The sequence below is a fragment of the Phalacrocorax aristotelis genome, chromosome 10 (genome assembly GCF_949628215.1).
Source record: "Phalacrocorax aristotelis chromosome 10, bGulAri2.1, whole genome shotgun sequence".
In the NCBI taxonomy this organism is placed as follows: Eukaryota; Metazoa; Chordata; class Aves; order Suliformes; family Phalacrocoracidae; genus Phalacrocorax; species Phalacrocorax aristotelis.
In genome coordinates, this window is record NC_134285.1 from 14492970 (window position 1) to 14508402 (window position 15433).

A 15433-nucleotide genomic window follows, 5' to 3' on the forward strand; every position below is an offset into this window, starting at 1 on the left:
AAACTTTGTCAAGTGAGACTAGTCATTAAGCCTAGTTATAAACTGTAAACATTCAACTGTTTTTGTAAGAGTTTTCATAAAACAGTTATTTTGGATTGACAGGTCCCAAAATTTTTTCCTCTGATTTTCGCACTAGCTAAAAATATATAGTTCAAAATGGTTATAAAAGTTTGATACACTCCAGAAACTTTACAAGCACACACTCAAATGAAATAAAAATCATTACTACCTACTGATGTATCTGTAAACCTATATAAAAATCACATTATCACAGAATCACAGCTTAGAAGGGACCTCAGGGATCATCTAGTCCAACCTTTCTGGGAAGAGCACAGTCTAGACAAGACGGCACCCTGTCCAGCCGACCCTTGAAGGTGTCCAACGTGGCCAAATCAACCACTTCCCTGGGGAGATTATTCCAATGGTGACTGTCCTTACTGTGAAAAATTTTTCTCTCATGTCCAATCGGGATCTCCCCAAGAGCAGCTTGTGTCCATTCCCCCTTGTCCTCTCCATGTGACTCCGTGTAAAAAGGGAACCTCCATCTTCTTTGTAGCTGCCCCTAAGTACTGGTACATGGTGACGAAATTGCCAACTGATCCAAACACCGACCCACCATCGGTGAAGGAAGAGTTAGTACATGATTTACTACAGGAGCTTGACCCCCACAAATCAATGTGCCCTGATGCCATCCACACGAGGGTGTTGAGAGAGCTGGCTGACATCATCGCAAGGCCACTCTCCATAATCTTTGAGAAGTCATGGAGAACGGGGGATGTCCCAGAGGACTGGAGCAAGGCAAATGTTACCCCTATCTACAAGAAAGGCTTGAGGGAGGATCCAAGGTAACCATAGGCCCATCAGCCTTACTTCAGTCCCTGGGAAAGTTATGGAATGAATCCTCCTGGGGGCCATCAGAAGTCAATTGAAGCACGTGATTGGGAAAAGCCAACATGGCTTCACTAATTCAATCCGGGCTTTTGCTTTTCTAACTGCATCTCTGCACACTCTGGCAATGCCATTGTAGTTCTCGGCAGATAAACCCCCACTTCTCCATCTCTGGCATGCTTCCCTTTTGGATTTGAGTAGACCCAGGAGGTCATGGTTGAGCCAAGGGGGCCTCTTGCTACACTTACTTCCCTTTCCTTTTTAGGGGATAAATTGGCTTTGTGCTTCCAAGAGAGAGTTCTTGAAGAACTCCCAGCACTCACTAGCTTCTTTGTCTTCCATGGAAGCTTCCCATCGAATCCCTCCCAACTGAGCCCTGAGTTCACCGAAGTTTGCTCTTCTAAAATCCAGAACCCTTGTCTTAGAACTGACCTTCAGCACGCTCAGCAGGATCCCGAACTCCACAATATTGCGATCACTGCAGCCAAGGCTGTCACTAACCCAGATATTACAAAGCAGGCTTTCTTGGTTTGTGAATAGCAAGTCCAGCAGTGCCTCATTCCTGGTTGGCACATCTAACATTTGTATCAGGAAACAGTCCTCTACGCTTTCCAGGAACTTGGTGGATGACATGCGAGCTGCCATATTGTTCTTCCAGCAGATGTCTGGGGAGTTGAAGTCACCCATCAGGACCAGGTTCTGTTGGCCGGAAGCTTGCTTTAGTGCCCCAAATATCGCTTCGTCGGCATTGTCATCGTGGTTAGGAGGTCAGTAGCAGATGCCCACTCTGAGGTCCTGCTTGGAGACAACCCCTTTGACTTTAACCCAGAGGCATTTGATAGAACAGTCACAATCACCATAGTTGACTTTGATACATTCAAGGTGTTCCTTGATGTAGAGTGCAACTCCTCCACCTCTTCTACCCTGCCTGTCTTTACAAAAGAGCCTGTAACCGTCCATCGCGGTCCCCCAGTCGTTTCAGTTGTCCCACCGTGTTTCAGTTACTCCTATGATGTCATACCCTTCTGAGTGGGCACGGAGCTCCAGTTCCTCCTGTTTGTTACCTAGACTGCATGCATTTGTATCACCACACTGCTTGGCCTGACTTACTCCCCCATTGGACGTGCTGGTGTGAGCATTTTAGCAACGGATCCCACCCCCCAAGTCCTTCAGTTTCAAGCCCACCTCACCAAGTTAGCCAGCCTACTGCTGAAGATTCCCTTACCCCTTTTAGACAGATTATACTAATGATTCAGAAATAAATAATAAGGTATTAATGTAATGGATGTATTTCTGAATGGATGTGTTTCTGAATACCATATGATAAGCTGGAGGGTCAAATGGTTCACACTTAGTGCTAGAACCATTGCTTCATGAGGTATGGTAATTGGAAAACAGGGACAATGCTGGAGTCAGAAGTGTGTTGATCAGTCTGAAATATGTAGTAACCAAAAAAAAAGTTATTTGAATATTGAATGATTATGATCAGAATATTTGGACAATCTATAGACAGTTATTTCCACTCAAAATCATGTAAGATACCATTATTCACTTTTTCATGTTCAGTTTGTGTCCAGGGTGGAGAAAACCTGAAACTGAATGGAATAATTCTGTTGAATTATTTTTCCTGATTAACCCTGATAATAATACACTTCCCACAAAAATTTAGTCCTTCCTGGCTGGATCTTTATTTTTGATAAAAGAATTAAAAACCATAGTATTATACATCAAGTTTCAGCAAAATATCTCTACCGAGTATATCCTGGGACCCTGTGATCCCTATAAATATTACAAAAGGCTGTTGTAGGGGGGAGAATGGAAAATACTGCAAGTCATACAATTACTGGGATTTTAAAATATTATACCTATGAATGCCTGTCATTTGCTTTACAGACATCAGAGCTGGTGCCAACTGAAGTCTTTAGACATATGATGCTATTAGCAGCTTCTCCACATAATCCTGAAGGAGGAAGATCGATGAGAGAATGCTCTAAAAGCTGGGTACAATTCGTGTACTACTGATGGAACATAATGGTCATGTCTCAAGGAAGGGAGGAGACAATCTGATAAAAATGTTTCTGCAGGATTATATGCTTCAGAAAACACAGTCCACATGTGGATGAAGAAAGCAGCATAACAAACAGTTTTTAAAGTTCATAGCTTAGTCTGGTAGGAAAGGCTTTTATTTAACAAAAAGAATTTACTTTCTAACCATGCACCTGGGGTCACAGAGGTTTGTAAACCAGATCTTTACATCTTGCCAAATAACAACATAGCAGAATCTATTTTCCACTCTTGAGTTGGTCCTTACCATGCAGGATACAGGTAACTTGGGTGCTAGAAAGTCTTATATCATTCATTTCAATGCCTCTCTATTTCTCACTACTGTAGCTGACCTCTGCCCATTCATCAGCCTGCAAAACTGTCCCTTTGCTGACTTAAATAGTAAATAATCGATAGACCTTTTCTAGTCTTGCTATCAATTCCTTAACTCACAGGCAGTGAAGACTAAGCTAGATGGAGCTCGGTGGTATCCAGTGAAAGGTATGATAGCTCTTCTCCACAGTAACTGTACACGTAGGATAGTGGGCAAGAGGGCAGTCTGAGCCAGGACACAGTAATGACCTGTTTGTTAAGCGGTTAATCAGAATTTCAATCAGGAAGAGATTTATGGAAGATCACTGTGATTGCTGTTGAGAAAAAGTTCAGTCTCCCTTGGTCACAGAATGGATAAATTACAGACTTCCAGTAACAGTGATGTTAAGAAAATTAAGCTCATGTAAAGATACAGTGTGAGTATCTGCTAGACCTGACTTAAGGCTGGAATAACATAAGTTTTGATTTAGGAAAACAACTGAAAATATGCCAAGGTCAGTCCTCTCTCTTAAAACATACAACAAGGTGTTTAGGTAAATGCTTAGGCCTTGTTTAAGATATTGCTAATTGTCTTCTCAGAAAGAGGCTCCAAATCAGCATTGCAGGTAGAGAAAAGAAGTTCTACTAGCAGAGACAGCCAAGATTTCCAACACTTCTGAAATTTAAGGGGGAAGAGGAAGAGGCAGGCTATGTGTTATGTTATAGAGGAAGTATTAAATTTGAATTAATTGCACAACAAACCAGAGACAATCCAACAGTGAGTACTCTAGCAAAGGATGTAGTAGTGGAGATTCTTTTTTTTCTTTCCTGTTTCTTAAAATATTTTTAATCCCATAGCTCTTAGCGCAATACAATTCACTATTACTCCCTCTGCTCTACGAGAAGAGTAATTTTCTTAAGACCAGAGAGCGGTAGACTGTATTTATGAGCTAAAACTTAGAATTGTTAGACTGTTAGAAAAGTTTCCCTAATTGGGTTAATTTTTCTGCAAATTGGTCTAAACATAAGAAGTCTTTAGTATTCTTGTAGCATTGCTCATACAGCTTTAAATAAAACAAAAATAAAATGCTGAAGTAAAGTATTACTTTATTTCAGCTTATTTAACATCTGATTTTTCACTAGGAAGCAAAAAGTTGGAATTATTCTTCTAGGTTTGACTGATATGTTAAAAACCAGAACTACAAAAATGAAAGCAAAGGTTTGATCCTAAAAATGCTTATGCATGGGAATAAAAGGCTCTAGAGCAAAATTATTCATGCTTCGGACTTCATCCACAAGCGTCAAGATGCAAAAAACCCAAGTTATCATCTCGTATTGAAATTTACAGCTTTATATTGTCGATTTAAGCTTCATAAATTGCCTGCTGATTGCAATGAGGAGTTTGCAGGAGATGGTGATCAGTACATGATCATGCCATTCAAGTCCTGCCTATTTTCGGTACATAATGCACATTTATGAGATTATCTGCACCTTATAAAGCCCTCCTTGTATTTATATACAATCAAAACAAAGATATTTATCATTTAGTGGTTAAAAGATTGTTACTTTAGAATTATTTCATCTGCTAATACATACTTTGAAATTGTGCTTAGATTAAAAACCATCTCTAAAGGAAGTAGAATAAAATATTTCAATACATCCATATTTTTTCATCATACTCCCTACACAATGCATGCAAAAGACGAAGCTATCGAACACAAGCAAGCATCAGTTTGTAAAGGCCCTCAAATGTGTGAGTGGTTCTTATGAAAGAAAAACTAGATAAAGGAACACAACTACTCCCGAGCCTTGAACAAAAATATTTCTAATCCACCAGAAGTGCTCAGGTACAAAATGTCATTCCACTCTTTTCCTCTTTCAGGTGCTTAGTTTTACACAAACTTTCTCTTCAGTGTAGATAGTAATATGACTTTGGAAAGAAGGAGGATTTGGGATTTTTTTTAGTGTTATTAAGCCATGAAGACTCTAGCATTTTGCTGAGTTAAGGTGATTCACTACATTACCCCGCTTAAGCTCAATATCTATTTCTGTGTTGCCTATTTTAATCTTAGTTGCAAGTTAAACTGACATTGCTGAAGTTTTTTTCTAAGCATTTCCAGCATATAAGCTAAACTGCAGTACCTTGTAAATGGGGTTTTGTCTGTTCAGCAGATGGATAGCAATTGATTAAGCTTCAGTGACTTGTCTGTGGATATGTATTCTTAAAGACAGTGATCTGTAAAATCAGAAACCCCTGATAGATTATATTGGTAGAATATTTCCAGTGCAGTACTCTTGAAACTATTGGAAGCTGTGTGCGTGAGACTGAAGGTGTCACCCAGCACTCCGTGTTTATGTAGGCCAACAATTTTATGCTCTTTAATATTCCACCATTTGAAAGAGTGGAAATTTTAAATTTTTATTTTAATTTTTTTAAATTTTAATTTTAAAAGCTGCAATCTCCAAAAAGGCATATCATTTTAGCAAAACATTTTTAACTTTAACGTATAAAAATAATGACAAAACATACATGTGACACAAACTTAATGAGGAAACAGAAATGAGAGTTTACTGAACCCCCACAACCTGATGGCTGATGAAAGTCAACAGCAGAGGAAGGTATGCTATGAACTGCTTTCCATGGCTCAGTATGAGTGTTTAAATTCAAAATTTTAAAGAGCAAACCGTATTTCAAAGTTGAGCCGAATTAGAATGTAAATTCAGACTCCATGTTTTAAAATTATTATTCTTATAAATACACCCTGGAGTATGTTGGTTTTGTTTTCTCTTCTGAGAAGCAAACTTTGACACAAACAGCTTGTGGATCAATAAGCAACTTGTTTTGCAGTTTCCATGTGCATTGATTCATGAACCATTTGTCTCCTTGTAAACACCGTAATAAAACAATTATCACTTAATAATGCACCATTACATCATCAGTAGCCAGTCAGAATGCTGAGGAATCATAATTTTCTTGTGCCTGTATATTATAGTTCATTCAATTTCAGAATAAATCAATACATATTTCTTTCTACAGCCTGGGTGTTTTGGAAGAGCTCATGTAATTTCTCCCTAGACAAACAAAAGACCACCTGAGAAAACCAGGTAGTTCTAGATTTTAATAACTTGGAAATAAATGAAAAGAAACATTTTAAATGAAGTTTGTGTTGGGGAATTTAGCATACACTATCTATTACAATTGGTATTCTAATTTTTAGATAGAAAAATGCTCTGAATTAATATAAGGAGCCAATTTTGGTACCTTATATGTAAGATATACATAGGTGCAGAAAAGCCAAGAACTTTTACAGGGCCAGGAATTTTGGTTACGATTAAAATCAAATTGCTAAATCTTATAGATATGCAACAGTAAATTAAGGAACTCTGTCTTAATTCTGCCAACCTGTGGGATGAGAAACTCCAAGATCTTCACAATTGTTGTGGTTTAGCTGGCAACTCGGCCCCACACAGCCACTCACTCGCTCCCCCGCTGGCGGGACGAGGGAGAGAATCAGGAGGGTAACGCTCGTGGGTTGGGATAAGGACAGTTTAATAATTAAAATAAAACAATAATAACAACAACAACAACAGCAATAATGCAATGAAAAGGAGAGTAACGAGAGAGGCGAAACCCAAGGCAGGGTGGAAGGGGGAATGAACAACCAAAGCAAACTGCACATGACGCAGCCGCTCACCGCCCACTGACCCAACCCGGCCAGGCCCCGAGCCGCAACCGCCCCCCGCGCACCAGCTGCCCTGGTTACTGTGCTGGCCGTGGCGTCACATGGTACGGAACATCCCATTGGCCAGCCGGGGTCAGCTGCCCCGGCCGTGGCCCCGCCCCTCCCGGCCTCCTGCCCACGTGCAGAGCGCGGGAAGCTGGAACGTCCCTGGCTGACGCAGGCGCTGCTTGGTGACACTGAGCCGCTGCTTAACAGCAACCGAAGCCTCAATGTGCCGTCGGCGCTTTACCAGCTACAGTGAAGAGAACTAACTCTATCCCAGCCAAAACCAGCACAACAATACACCAGGAAAACTCAGGTTGGAAGAGACTTTGGGAGGTATCTAGCCCAAACTCCTACTCAAAGCAGGGTCTGCTGTAAGATCAGACCAGGTAGCTCAGGTCTTGATCCCATCAGGGTTTGAGAACCTCCAAGGACAGAGGCTGAACAACCTCTGCAACATGCTCCACCACTTGGGGTGGAGATGTTTTCCCTATCTCTAGTCTGAACATCTCTTGTTTCAATTTGTGTATGTGTTTCTTCCTCCTGCCATAGACCTCTGTGTCCTTGATGATTTCCTCCTGCCATAGACGTCTGTGTCCTGCCTGCCTCTGTGTCCTTGGTGATTTCTTTCTAGGTACTGGCGGGCTGCTGTTAGGTCCTGCTAAGCTTTGTCCTGTCCAGGTTGAACAAGCCCAATACCTCCAGTCTCTCCTCACAGAATATGTGCTCCAGTCCTGACCTTGCAGGGAATGTTCCCTGAACTCCTCCAGTTTATCACTGGCTTTCCTGTATTGTAGAACCTAAAATCCGATGCAGTACTGTAGACACAGCCTAATGACTGCTGAGTAGCAGGGGATAATCACTTCTCTTAATTTACTGGCTATACTCCTTATAACATCAGCCCTCTCTGCTGTCAAGGCACACTGGTAGCTTGTGTTTAGTTTACTGTCCACTAAGGCATCCAGATCCTTTTCAGCAGAGCTGCTGCTCTTCAGGCTGTATTTTTGCAAGGGCTTCTTCCTTTCCAGGTGCAAGACTTCACATTTTTTGTTGCTGAATTTTGTAAGGTTCCAGTCAACCCATTCCTCCAGCCTTATCCAGGTCTCTCTGGCTGGCAGTCCTGCCTTTGCACTATAAACTAGTACCTTCCAGTTTCCTGTCTTCTCCAAAATTGACATACGTACCATCCAACACCTGTTGTAGGTTGCTAACAAAGATGTTAAACAGGATGGGTTTTCCGTACAGACCCCGCAGTGGGCACAGATTGGAACACAGAAAGTTCCTCCTGAATATGAGGAAAATAGTCTTTCCTGTGAGGGTGCCAGAGCAGGGGCACAGGCTGCCCAGAGAGTTTGTGGAGTCTTCTTCCCTGGAGATGTTCAAAACCCACCTGGATGCAGTCCTGTGCCCCCTGCTCTGGGTGTGCCTGCTGAAGCAGGGGGGATGGACGAGATGATCTCCAGAGGTCCCTTCCAACACCCACCATTCTGTGATTTAAAACTATTTCTTTGTGGGAAAGGACACTGCATATTTAAACTTCTCCAGTGAACCCAACATTTGCTAGGAGTGTTACCTAAAAATGCCTAGTGCTATCTGTCAATAATATTTTTCTCAAGAGTTATTGATAAAATCCTCCTAGTCTAGAATAGACTTATTCCTTCTGCAAATCTTAGAAACCTACAGGTGTACTATGTTGACAGTAAAGGCACTCATCTTGTCATTTTTAGAGCAGATTGTCAGATAACACTGAAACATCTCCAAAAAGGACCTTTTGAGGTCATTACACTAAATGTCCCACTGACGTGGTGTATAAATCTTATCTAGTAAGGTTCTAATAATTTTTTAAACAGAGTAGACCCTATATTAATAAAATAAAAAACCCAAAATACACACTTGCATGCCTCTACCCCTTTATCTAAACATGGTGAAAATCCACCTCTATTTTATCACTTCTATTCTGTTTATCCACAGCTTTTGAGAAGCATTTAATACTACCTCCCTGAGTCCTTCAGAAAAGGATGGCAGCAGGCAGGCAGATAAATGGAAAAAGGTTATAAAGGGAACTCCCTGGCACGGAAAGGTCAATAAACGTCAACAAGCAGGAGTTAGCCTGACACAGTTGCAAAAGCCTTGTCTGCGTACATACATGTAACAGATCAACCCCTGTAACTTTTAGCTTGTGCTGGAACCACAGATTACAGCAATTTTTGACTGATACTTTAACTACTACACAATCATTTGGACAAAAAATTATATCCTGGGAAGGCAGGTTAAATCACCTGGTAAGTAAACAGAATTGGAATATTAGAATAAATGTTCTTACTGTGTACGTATTTGATTATAACTTTAATAGTACTTTACATCTTGTGTTTCAGAACTAATTCTTCATGTTGTTATTGTGATGTCCAATTAGCATACTTTTTGGCATCTATAAAGTATTAACGTAATTCCAATGACCAAACCCACACATATTCTTGTCAATATTACCAGCAGTTTCCCCCTTCTATAGTGATATGGGCTCCAAAAGTGGCAGGGTATGCTGTACAACCACTCTTCTGAAAGTAATTCCTTCCCAACACAAACGAAGCCCTCTCACGGCCTTGGTATGACAAAAGCCTGCTATTGCTGCTTTTATTCAGTGAGTTGCACTGTGTTTTCACTGCTGATGAAGATGAAATTTCTGTTTCCACCTCACACCACAGTAGCCTGCTGCCTCAGAAATCAAAGTTTAACTCCTCACGACGAAAAATATGTGGTCAGAAGAACAAAGAACGGCACTGACTGCAGATTCACCTCCCAAACTCTCATAGAAAAATTGCACACACTTCTCAATCTTGAAGACAACTACCTGCAAGGTACCCCCACCACCAGGGTGGTGGAGGAGCTTAGTTGATGCTAACAGTGCAATGAATTAGAATATTCCTAAAGAATTGTGGCCCCTGGAGGCTATGTAAATACTACAGCAAAACTACCTCAGACTTTGACATCTTGCATGACTACACAGCATTCTGTTGTAATTATGACCTTTCTATTACGCCCAATGACATTTAAAGCCTACTTCTTGCATTGGACAGTTATTTTTGCAGAACTGGAAGGTGAGCAGAGGCCCACATTTCCAAGAATATGCAGGCTATTAGAGACTAGATAAACTGTCCTGGGTTCAGCACTAGCATGTGCTTCATTCACCTAACAACATAGATAGAGATGTCTGCTCCATTTCTCCTAGTAATGTAACGTCCATCTGCTGTTTCTGTTAGTTCCACCTGGAGAAGAGGAGGCCCACAGTAATGGCTTTTTTTTTTTTTAAACTTCTCAGGGAGATTACTTGGGGAAAAAAATTTGCTTTATGTTAGCAAGGTCCAGTTCTTTGAGGGCAGGGACATAAGATCTCCTCACCACTGAGGCTGAGGCAGAGACAGAGCTTTCCATGTTTTCTGTAACATTTACTTGGACTGTAATCACTGTAATTTTTACAAGTTAATAAATATTACTCCTCTGGACTGTAGTATCTGCTGATTATTGTATGCCATTTAATTGCACAAGCTTTTAAAATCCTGTATTACATTAAGGAAAGGCTGTGCTTGTAAAGCTATAAGTAATAGTGCATGACAGACTAAGTAAAATGAGATGCAATTTGGCCATTACAAGCCTGATTCCCAGGGGAAGCTCACCACATTCCCAAGACACCTTTTGGGGGCTGCACAGAGTATCAGTGATGTGAGGCAGGGGAATTTGCAAAGTTCTACGCGATTTATATCATCTGCTCACTTATGAAAAGAAACCAAGCCCCATGTATAAATCCTGGCTTGCAATAAACAGTCATAAAATTGTTTCCTAACCATATACATCTAAGCACATAGTTAGACACATTAGATGTTGATCATTAACACTTAGGTTCAAAAGGAAACATTAAATTCAGACTGTAAAACACCATGCAAAAATGTGTTTATATAGCAACTGACTAGCAAATGTTATGAGTTACAGAACCACAACAGCAGCAGCTCAAAAGCGACTATGCAACAATTAGCTTTTATTGTATGCTTATCTTTTTGGACAACTGAGTGATTATTATTTTGTTTGGAAGTATGGTAGACTTTTGCAAGTCTAACAAGATAACCTCCCTAAATACATCGCAAGGAGTGTTAAATTCAGCTAACCTGGAAAGGATGGCATCTGCTTCAGCTTTGATTTTTCGCTTGCAGGGTTTCTCCCACTCTCCATGTCAAACATTGCATTCTGTCTTTATGTTTCATTTTTACCAATGCCAGTATCAAAACAATTAAAATATCTTAAAAGATATTACCGGGGCAGATGTCAAGAGTACCTCTTTTTTCCTTCACATCTCTTCTGCAGACTAGTACTGCGCAAAGTACTAGTCTTACTAAGATTCCTAAATACTTGAAATTGCCTAACATATCTTGCCATATATGTCAACTTTATTTGTTCTTGATTCTACCATGGAATAAACCTCTCATCTCCCCCCAAAGAAATTTCTGAAACCAAATTTTCCAGATAACTGTAAAGATCTCTATGGGAACTGTATAAAACCTCCATATGTCAATAAGGGAAAGAAATTAGTCAAGACGATGGTTTCTAAAGTAGAAGAAAAAATTCCGTATTGCTGTTTGAATTGACCAAGGATGTTGGCAGGATGAGGAGCTAGCCTGAGCCTGGCCCTAGATGAAAATTAGACATGACACGGAACAGCAAGCAACATTAACAAAAGTGTTTATCATCATTATTTGTAGGTAGGTGATGAACTTGCCTCTGTTTCCATAGTGTCTGAGATTTCTTGGATTTATGATTTTTATGCCCCCTCCTGAGGAAGAAGCTTAGTGGCAAATCTGCATACCTTTAAAAAGGGGGAGGGAGGGCTCTTTATGGCTTTCTCTCTCTCATACGATCAAACCTAATTTCCTTCTCAATTTGCTGAGCCACCATCTCCGGTAATTGCAATTGGACTATCAAAACTGTTGGCATCTTGAAATAATGGAATACTACCCAGTATCAATCTCATTTCACATTTCTGACAGAAAGATGATTTCCCTTTGTCTATCCCATTTGCAGCAACAAACTGAATGATTTCCATATTCACTAATAATTTTGACACACACAGTTGGCTGACCAACATTTCACATCTAGTCCTTTATTCTTATATTGATATAAATGTTCTTTTGTACCTGAAAAAATATAAAGGCCTCCAACACTTTCATTTTACTTTTAAAGCAGAAGACGAGGTTTATTTTCTTAACCTAAATCAATATAGAAAATAATTTCTGAAAACTTGTGTAATCATCTTATGTTGGATAAAAACAAATGAGAAGTTGAGAATAACAAATTATTTAATTTTACTCATAACTATACTTGCCTCTCGCAGCTGATAAACCCTACCATGACTCTAAACATCTCAGATTTCTAGTCTGAATACTTAAAATGAAAATATCTTTTAAACATTTTCACATATGACCTCAGACATTCATTTTGGAGATAATTCCCTATTGCCCACATGCCAAAAGATTTTGGCCTTTCCCATTTAAACATCACTGTTTCAAAAACGAAGGCTTCACTTTTCAAGCGAATAGAAGACATTAGGTCATATCAATCAATGTAACATTTGGAAATAACACACTCTAAAGTGGGTTATGACTGGTTTATCCAACAAGAAAACTCCAGAGAAAAGCTACAGCTACAAATTTAAAGCCACCTTTAACTTCTGCCTGTGAAGCCTCTTTCCCTTGGCTTTCTTCCCTTCTATCTCCCTGACTACCTTAGGGCTCATCTCTGGGCTTGATCAAGTTTATCAACAGCTTGTACTAGGGGGCCAAAACTGGACACAGTATCACAAATCTGAGCTAAAAAGTGCCAAAAAAAGGGAAATGTTTGCATCTCATGGCCTACTTCCTTTTATCTACATGATCTAGTCTATTTCTGTCTACCAGAGAACACGATCTCCTTTCACTTAGCAGAAATCCTTATATTATTTTAAAATATTGTCTTCAGAGCAATCTATGACTTTCAAGTAGCCCAACACTGTGACCCCTCCCAGTTTCACCAAAGGGGAGGGTGTTGGTAGAAGTTATTACATTTTCACCTTTGTGCATAAACCACACCTGAACTCAGGGTAAGCCTGCCTAGACTGTAGTCACTAACACTATTTTATGCTCCTATACTCATTGACTCCTTGAAGCTGATTTTTATCATTTAGCTATCTGTTTGTCTTTGACTACAATGGGAAGAATACAACCTAAAGAAGCTGATGACCAATAAATGGAAGTTTTTAAACATGAAGGGAATTTCAGATTTCTCTTAATCCACCTTTTGTACAAAAACAACGGGAAAGTGACCATTAATTAAGAATACATTTTCCTATTTCCATTTGTATAAAAAGCAATCGGATATTTCATATTTGAAGGCAATTTCTATTTTGACTGAGCAAATTCTGTTTTTACTATATGAATACATCAAAGATAGTAACACTGTCTGTAATTGGGGGGGAAAAAAGCCTGAATGACCTATGAGATTATAGAATCATTAAGGTTGGAAAAGACTTCTAAGATTATCCAGTCCAACCATCAACCCAACGCTACCATGCCTCCTAAACCATGCCCTCAAGTGCCACATCTACACGTCTTTTGAATACCTCCAGGGACGGTGACTCCAGCACCACCTCTCTGGGCAGCCTGTTCCAATGACTGACCACTCTTTCAATAAAGACATTTTTCCGAATATCCAATCTAAACCTCCCCTGATGCAGCTTGAGGCTGTTTCCTCTCATCCTATCACTAGTAACTTGGGAGAAGAGACCAACACCCACCTTGCCACCACCTCCTTTCAGGTAGTTGTAGAGAGTGACAAGGTCTCCCCTCGGCCTCCTCTTCTCCAAGCTAAACAACCCCAGCTCCCTCAGCCACTCATCATGACTTGTTTTCCATACGGTTCACCAGCTCCGTTGCCCTTCTCTGGACACACTCCAGCACCTCAATGTCCTCCTTGTAGTGAGGCGCCCAAAACTGAGCACAATATTCAAGGGGCGGCCTCACCAAGTGCAGAACCTGGCACTCGGCCTCGTAGAACCTCAAACAATTGACCTCGGCCCATTAATCCAGCCTGTCCAGATCCCTCTGCAGAGCCTTCATATCCTCGAACATATCAATGCTCCCACCCAACATGGTGTCAGTGTCATCTGCAAACTTACTGAGGGTGCACTCAATCCCCTCATCCAGGTAATTGATAAAGATATTCAACAAGATTGGCCCCAACACTGAGCCCTGGGGAACCCCGCTTGTGACCAGCCACCAACTGGATTTGGCTCTGTTCACCACAACTCTCTGGACTCAGCCGTCCAGCCAGTTTTTTACCCAGCAAAGAGTACACCTGTCTAAGCCGCGAGCCTCCAGCTTCTCTAGGAGGATGCTGTGGGAGACAGTGTCAAAGGCCTTACTAAAGTCCAGGTAGACAAGATCCACAGCCTTTCCCTCATCCGCTAGGAGGGTCACCTTGTCATAGAAGGAGATCAGGTTGGTCAGGCAGGACCTGCCTTTCGTAGAAGCCATGCTGGCTGGGCCTGATCCCCTGGTTGTCCTGCACTTGCCTGGTGAGCTCGCTCAAGATGCATTGCTCCATAAGCTTCCCTGGTACCAAGGTCAGGCTGACAGGCCTGTAGTTCCCTGTATCCTCCTTCCGGCCCTTATTGTAGATGGGTGTCACATCGGCAAGCCTCCAGCCATCTGGGATCTCCCCTGTTAAGGTCCTGCTGGTAACTGATGGAGAGTGGCTTGGCAAGCTTCTCCGCCAGCTCCCTCAGTACTCTCAGGTGGATCCCATCCAGCCCTGTAGACTTGTTAGTGTCCAGGTGGTTCAGCAGGTCTTAAACTGCTTCCTCCTGGATTATGGGGGATTTATCCCACTCCCTGTCCCTGTCTTCCAGCTCAGGGGTCTGAATACCCTGGGGATCACTGGTATGATGGTTGAGGACTAAGGCAAAGAAGGCATTTGGTATACCTCAACCTCTTCCTCATTCTTGGTAGTAATGTTCCCCTCCACGTCTAACAGAGGATGGAGATTCTCTTTGGTTCTCTTTTTGCTGTTAATGTAGTTGTAAAAACATTTTTTATTATCCTTTACAACAGCAGCCAGGTTGAGTTCTAGCTGGGCTTTTGCTTGCCTAATTTTGTCTCTGCAAGACCTTACAAGGTCTCTGTACTCTTCTTGAGTTGCCTGCTCCTTCCTCCAAAAGTAGTAGGCTCTCCTTTTTTTCCTGAGTGCCAGCAAAAGCTCCTACTGTTAGCATTAACACTGTTTCCTCCTGAAAAGAAATCTGTTTTTTCTACAACATGTTATTCCTCTTTGTTACAATAACTGACACGAATATTCTCCTAAAACTGACCTTTGGAAGATTTACAGACAACCAACCCCCAAATCATTACTGAGCTAAAAACATTTGTGCGATTAAAACGACCAAATCA